The sequence below is a fragment of the Anser anser genome (assembly GCF_964211835.1).
Source record: "Anser anser genome assembly, contig: HAP1_SCAFFOLD_242, whole genome shotgun sequence".
In the NCBI taxonomy this organism is placed as follows: Eukaryota; Metazoa; Chordata; class Aves; order Anseriformes; family Anatidae; genus Anser; species Anser anser.
This window is the reverse complement of record NW_028154027.1, coordinates 27,565-35,350: the sequence shown is the minus strand read 5'-3', so window position 1 is coordinate 35,350 and position 7,786 is coordinate 27,565. Positions and strand designations below refer to the sequence as shown.

The 7,786-nt window shown below is 42.6% G+C and overlaps 1 pseudogene across 1 annotated transcript; it reads right to left on the bottom strand.

Moving 5' to 3' along the window:
- Nucleotides 1-340: 340 nt before the first annotated feature.
- LOC310890943 (zinc finger CCCH domain-containing protein 11A-like) lies at nt 341-6,406 on the bottom strand (annotated as a pseudogene). The gene is made up of 11 exons: nt 6,353-6,406; nt 6,005-6,124; nt 5,099-5,222; nt 4,451-4,654; nt 3,805-3,924; nt 3,216-3,296; nt 2,689-2,799; nt 1,888-1,950; nt 1,534-1,629; nt 1,258-1,323; nt 341-744 (listed from the first exon to the last, which is right to left on the bottom strand). The product of its transcript is annotated as a zinc finger CCCH domain-containing protein 11A-like (transcript).
- Between the last annotated feature and the right edge of the window lie 1,380 nt (nt 6,407-7,786).

The window sequence follows — 7,786 nt, the reverse complement described above, 5'->3', positions numbered from 1 at the left end:
ACAAACACATACACGTGTCAAGTTAAGCAACACATGCCAAAGAGGAAGGTGAACTTGAACTCAACGCAGGGAGGACTTCATACCATAAACAGATGGCAGAAAAAAACAGAATACCAAAATTAGACTAAAAAGCCCCTCAATGTGTTAATTTTCTAGTGGGAAATACAGAATACCATCACGTAATTAACGAAAACAGACATGGTTGCATGTTCTGGCCCTTCTTTGCCTTTGAACTTTGCAGCCTTAAACTCTTTTATCCTCTGCATTGAAGGAAAAAGCAAAGCAGATCCTGAGCAAACGGAACTTGCTCAATATGGGAAGCACCTCACCGGGGCAGGTATTAAAGCATCTTATTACCTGATAGCTTTGTGTTCCATAACGATTTCTGCCCGGCTGGGGCAGGTCCAGGTTGTGCTGGGGGAGCTGGCACATTTTCTCCACTCTGCTGCATCCGCAGAGCTTTCTCGCGCTTTATTTCTTCCAGGGTTTTAACACGCACTTCTCCTTCTGGCTTGGCTTTACCTGCCGGCTCCTTCGACTGCACTTTGCTGGGCCCGGAAAGAGTGAGCACGCTCTGCTTCTTGGGCTCACCCTCAATTTTTGCCCCTGCGCTGGGATCTTTGGTTTTACCATGCCATTCAGCCTGGGCTTTGGCTTGACATTCTCGTCTCTGAAGAGCTCTCTCACGACGGATTTCCTCCAGTGTTTTCACATGGACCTCTCCCTTTGGCTTAGCAGCCTTCCCTGTCATCATCAAGAAATGAGAAGCGCCAACATTTAAAGAGAGTCCAACAATAGTTTAAGTCTCCAAAATTTGTCACAGTACTAAGGAAAACTAAGCCTGAGCGTTCCCAATAACGCATCTTAGGACAATAGCCTAACATTCTCCTCCTCCTCTGAGCCACTTGTTGTATTTTGAAGACCAGCCCTATCCAGAGAGAGTTGCTACACAGAAATGCTAGTTTACTTGATTACTTTTTCAGACTGCATTTCAAATTCCTGCTCCCGGCAGTGGCTCTATTCTAATTGTATATGATGGTTCACAGAAGCAGCTTAAAACCTTGACAAGGCACAAGCGGAAAATAAACACACACCTAGAGCCAGATTTCTGATAGTGGCTGTCAGAAGAGCTTCAGCACTCGAGCAAGAGGAATCAGTTCTTTGTTTTCATTTGAATTCCTTTTTAGGGCTGTATGAAAACGGTCTAAGTTCACGGAAAGGAAGAAGGAGAAAGTATATTTAATAGCCAGTTGTTACCTTTCGCAGTACTAGTCCGTTGAGAAGGTAATCCTAGCCTCTCCTTCACAGACTTGGGAACTTGAACTGCAAAACAGAAAAAGACCAAATTAGGGAGGCTGCATAAACGTCAACTTTGTGTTCACATTCAAAAACAAGGCAGGAAAGGTAACTTTGAATCCCAGTGATTAAGACCTCAGCCAACATGCAAAAAGAAACATCGCAGGAAAAGGACAAACAGAAAGCCTAACTACAAAACCCGTGAATCACATCCAGATGCCTGTTTAGTAGCTGTACCTCTCTTTGGTGCTTTGTCAGCATTTCCCGGAACCTCCACCTTCTTCCCCAGCCTTTCAGCAAGGCTGCGCTTCACCGGAAGGGCGCTTACATCAGCTTCAGACAGAGAAAACAAGGAATATTTTAAGAACATTTCTTTGCAGGAAGATTTGAGAACAGTCAACCACAAGCTTCTATTTTTCAAGCATATTTTCATAAAATTGCCTTTCAGCTGCTAAATGGTTTTTTTGCCATTTCTGCAGTCAACACAGATCTCCACTGCAACGCATTTTCCTCTCATACGTCAAAAATACTCTTCAATGCAGTCATATAGAGAAGGCGGCACCTAAATAACAGCTCATAAAAAGTTCTTACCCACGGAGGCTTTCCGTTTTCCTTGTTTCTCAGCAAGATCTAGTCGAACCACAGGTTCCTCCCCTAAAACAAAAGTAAAATTTTTCTATTTCATAGAAACCAGTAGCCAATAGAAATAGTATACTGTTAGCCCATGTCCAAAAAAAACCCAGCAAGGCACTGTTTTGACAGCTAAACCACACAAACTCATATTTCAACTATAATTAACTTAGAAAAAGTATCCATAGTCTCAGTGTTTGCCTCAAATTCCAGCTGAATGTAGTCGAGAATGAATCTGAGTCTGCTTGACAGCTATACTTTGTGCAGAACAGAGCTGCATAAGCAAGCAGAATATTATTAGGTACAAATGCTGAGAAATATTCCTTTCTAAGGTGAATGTCTATGGGTAGAAGTACTTCTTCACTTCTTTCCCTTTCAAAGGAATTTGCACAACTCTAAACAATATAATTTATACACAGACTCCTATCGCACTACTGTCCACACGTGCCACTGTCAGCCTCTTTAAAGCTTCAGAAATTGCTTCTTACATAGCACTGTCCTCTAGAGCTCTTTCTTCTCGTTACTCTCCTGTTTTTCAGTTATCCCCCTATTTGCATGCTGACACATTTTTTTCTTTCTCCTGCTACTGCACTTAACCTGAGCACCAAAGCTTTCCAGTACAACCAGGGACTTTCAGCATAAAAGCATGTTTTGAACAGAAGGCGGCAGCACCAGGAGGCTAACAGGGGTGAATTGCCTTCCTTCTTGCTTAACCTTCCAGTTTAGGAGTAATGAAATCAAAACAAAAGCATGAATTATTACCTTCCTCTGTAGACAGTGTCACAGTTCTCACCACTGTCCGGACATTTTCCTTTTCCGGAGCAGGAAAAATCATAGAATCGACGGGAGGAAGAGAAGATCTTGAAGGACCTTCTGCTCAGAGCAAGCAAAACATAAGGAAGTTTACCAAACAGAAAAAACTATCACGAAGAACAAAAAACTTTAATTATTCATTACTGTCAAACATACAGTGACCAGAGCATGCAAATAAGAGAGGTGACTAGTTTGCCTCTGGTTGCCCTTGGAATTCCCATCTAGAATACCAGCTGGCTGAGAATCAGGTTGCTCGATGCCCCCAGCTAAACATGGAAGTCTATCCCTCAAGCAGCTCCCAGCCACCATCACCTGCCATTCTGAAGCCAATCAAATTTCACTTCTTTGGCAAAATAGTTGGATTCACCAAAGCATAGCCAGCTACCCGGTATTACTGGAAGAGGTTTTTTTTGAAAGAAAAATCATCACACAGGATGAAGGTGAACCGGGTAAGGAAGCAGGGAATATTAACTCACCACCGTGTCTCTTAGTTTTTTCCTTCATTTTCTGCAATTTGATTTCTTCAAGTGTTTTTATTCCAAAATTCAGACCGTCCTCTGAAAACAGAAAACAGTTAATGAGACTAAGGCTTAGAGGCACTCACTGAGGACCACAGATCCTCAGGCTTCTTAGTGCTCAGGAACTTTCAGAAGTATTTAGAATAAAGCCTGTCAACACTCCTCACAAGTGAAACAACCATAGAATCAATGGCATTTTGCCCCTCCTTTCACCCTTCAGGGTAAAAACTGTAGTTTTAATTTTAATCCATTTACGTGATATTAGATCCCTCTATCGTTAGATATGGCTTTCAACAGTGGTTGCCAGGCTGCACGTGCAGCCATTTAAACTCCATGCTGTGACCCTGTTTTGTTCTCCAAAAGGAAAGAAAAGCAGTTCAACTTTCTGACCCAATGGGCACATGATGGTATCAGGGAGAAATGAGATCATGGAAATAACCGAGTCCATTCAGCACCCCTACATTCTGTTGTGTTTTTACGCCACATTGCTTTTGAGTTAATTGTCAAGTTATCCTGCCGATTTATCCTACTACAGGTGCTGGAATACCTTGTTTAGCAGTAGTAGCACTGGCTTTCCGAGTGGAAATCATCCGTAATCCATTTTGGCCTTCCTCAGCTGGTTGCTGGACGGGAGTTTTAGTTTCTTCTCCTTCCGCAGAAAGCTGGTCTGAAGGGGAAAAATCTATTCAGTTATGCATAGGCCAGATTGTTCGTGATTATGTAGCTCATGCAATGACACTTCAGTCCATGGTTCCTATAAAAAAGTTGGGGTTTTTTTGTTTTTTTTTTTTTTTTAATACAGCTACACTGACCTGATGAACTCGTAAGTAGACTACCCTAGGACAAAACATCTAGGACTCTAGATTCTCTCTGCAGCTTTAACTACTACACGACATATTACTCTTCAGACAAAAAAAAAGGAATTTCCTTCCTAGTTTCACATAGAGCTTTACACAACAGACCAGCTAAAGCCAAGAGTGGTTCTAAGCTTTCCTCCAACATTTCAGGTTCTGTCCACTGACTGCCAGACAAAGCCACCAGTGACCTGAGCGGACTGCCTGCCCTATCGCTAGTCAGACCTCAGGTCATCTGTGATTTATACATTCATTTACAGCACAAATTCCTTCCAAGAACCAAAGACTTACACAATCATTTACAGCACAAATTCCTTCCAGGAACCAAACCATGCTCACCATCATCATCTTCATCATCATCTGCAGCATTGATTACAACTGGAGGGTGTGTAGGGCTTGGGACATTTTCCGAGTTTTCCACTTTCATCACCCGCCTTAGCTATGGAGAGGGATTGGACTGGACAGAAAGTTTGTTTTGCTGCAGTGACATCTGAGCCACTTTCAAATCATCGTCCGCGGACTCAGGCGGACTTGGCAGTGTAGCTAGAGGAAGAGGAGGATCATCAGTAATATGGCAGTTTAAAACTTTGACCACAATGCACGAAGATGGTAGCTAAGGCAGATAACCTGCACAGGCAATGAATGCAGCATCTCCTTTTGCCCATCCCGCCACTGTTTACACCGTGAACAATGACTTGCCTTCAAACAACAACACATCTCCCTGCCACCCAGCAGAAGACGAAACAACAGAAAGCAAACTGCAAGGCAAATATCACACAAAGCAGAGAGAAGCTGAGCATGAAAGCAGAAAACAAATACCAGCAGTACAGCAGCAGTACACTCGGTTTAGCTGACCACCTAGGACTGCAGACCTTTTCCTGCACTCACAAATGAACGGTTACCTGATGTCTCCTACACTATTGGCACCCACTAAGTAATATGCAAAATTAATTCTTCAATACTTAAAGAAAAAGGACCTAAACTCACTCTTGCTTGGTGGTAAGAAGACGCCATCGATGTAACGTCCCTTTGCGTGATGAAAAGCACAGTTGGCTTTCTGACAGCCTACTGGCTGCTTCTGCCAGTAGCAGGGAATCTCAGCGCGCTTTTTCTGAAGACAGAAAGAAAGACAAGCTCGTGATAACATGCACCTAAGGTTTGCAAAGAGATGCACAGTTCCAGGTCACGACAGCGATAGGGCTGTCACAATACAGTGCTGAAACATCATTCCAAAGGTCAGTTTATCACGGAAGTATAGTATTTCCGGGCATATTCACAAAGTTTGCAGAAGCTGTAACCACTATGCACGTTTAGCCTTGTCATCATTCAGTTTGAGAAGACAGGCACTCTCAGACATCAGTTTAGGGTGGGTTAAACTAATACACCCAGGATTATACTAGGATTATTCAGAGGGAAAAAGAACATCTTAAATTGCCTACGTTAACTCTATCCAGAACTACTTCTCGGAGACTTCGTTCTTCTGCACCTTTAACTTTCCCCACTGCTTCCTAGCCCAGGCAGCTAGAACAGCATTATCTGAAGGACTCCGGGACACAAGAGACCTGATAGATCATTATCAAGCCTGCTCTCAGGAGGCTAGTACAGCCTGTTTATTACCCCCCTGCTCCAGCAGCTTTTAGCAGTCTAGTTAGCGGTTATTCTGCATCTGTTGAGAAAATACTGTCGGCGTCTAATAAAAGAAAATCTTGCTAAGACATACCTAAGGCATTGATTTTATTTCCCTCTCCTTCCTCCCACCCCCTCCCCTGCTAACAGAAACCAGTGTAATTCCAAAGCAAAGGACTCTGTCCTGCAAAAGCACAATCAGCACACCTACAGCACTGAAAAATGCTTTTGTTGATTTATTTTGAGAACACATCTTTAGGCACTCACATCGATTTCCATGTGTCTGAATCGGCAGACATTCCTGAAACAACGACCCTCCTGCCACAGCGTGCAGACTGTCTCGTTCCCCAGAGCAGCTTCACAGTGGCGGAAGGAACAGTTGTCTCCCTGTAACCAAAAGGAAACCAACAAGGAAAATATAGTACAGCCTCAAAAACGTCCATGCTACTGCCTCAGGTTGCTACGATTGAATTCAGAATCTATCTGGTTATCACGTTAACCAAAGACCAGTGTGCCTCCTCCTCCTACTCTACCCCTTCCTGAAAAAAATGAAAAAAAAAAAAAAAAAAAAAAAAAAAAACAAAGCAAAGCAAAGCAAAAGAAACCCAGCCATACCTTGGTACAGGTAGAATAGAAATAGAAGTAGCAATCGTCTCCTTGTTTAGACATGCCGACAAGTTCTGATAACAAGCTCGGGTTCTCTCCACAGGGACTTCCTCTGCTCTTGGAGAGAGCTGTCTTCACCCTTGCTTGGGCTGAAAGTCTTCCACTGGCTTGTGATCAGTGAAATCTTCTTTTTAAAAGTAACCCTAAACAAAGTACCAACAAGTGAAAAATAATGAGTAACAAGCATTTTTCCAGCTTTCTTCTGTTCATCAAATTAGTCTCTTGAGGAGAGCAATGCCTTGAAATCAGCTGTTACGGGAACTAACACAATATTAAACTAAAGTTCTGTAAAGCTGCCAGGAGCTTTGTCAGCAAGTGTTCTCTTCCACGTCCTCAATAATATGCCTTGGAGCACATCCGGAAGCCTGAAAAGGGAGTCACTTCTTCAAAAACCACCTGATCATACATGCAAGGCAATGATCAACTATGGCTACGAGTAACTTCTACAGAACGCAGTATGACGCATTAAATAGCACGTTCCAGTCACTGTGGGTCTTCGAGTTCACCTACCTGGACAACCTCAGCAAAGTTATCGATCTTCAAAGACTTCCAGTTAACTTCTCCTGGAGGCCGAACCAACACTGAATCCGTGAATTAATGATAAAGGGGTAGGAAGAATTTGCCTCCTCACTTTGCCAAGGGAGCCTCTCATCCACAATTCAAACATAGGATGTGCTTTTAAACAGCTTATAACTAATGGAGGAAGCAAGTCCATCTGAACACTCTCTCAGACTGGAGACAGCCAGGGTTAGTTAGCTCTTCAAAAAATAAAAACCAAAAAAAAAAAAACCACAAAACAAAACAAAAACAAAAAAACCCAGTGCATTTAGAGATGAACTCGTGATTCAAAGTGGCTGCAAAAATGAGGCTCCATCTTCCACAGCCAGAAAATTTGACTTTTTTTTTTTTTTTTTAATTCAAAATTCAGTATGTTCCAATCTCTGGTCTTCAAGATTTCTTCACCTATTAAGAAAACACTAAAACCTTTCCCCGTCTTTATTACCTGTACAGCAAAAAACACACCAGTGCACAGAAATACACAAATGTGCATACGCATACACACATATGTGTTTAGACACACACACGAGGAGTGAGTGATAGAAAGTTAGCGAGAGCGACAGTGGAAATCAGAAGTTTTGCCTTTTTGACACAGAGAGCGCGTAAAAACTCTCTCATTTTGAGGGAACTAGAAAAAAATGGAGGATCTACCAAATATTTTGATGAGTATGCCTTCGAGGCCAATGCTTTATACCATGAGTGATCTGGGGGCCAGCACACAAATATGCATACATATGTATCACACAGTATCACGGATTTCTAGGTTGGAAGAGACCTCAAGATCATCGAGTCCAACCTCCGACCTAACACTAAGTACTCCACTAA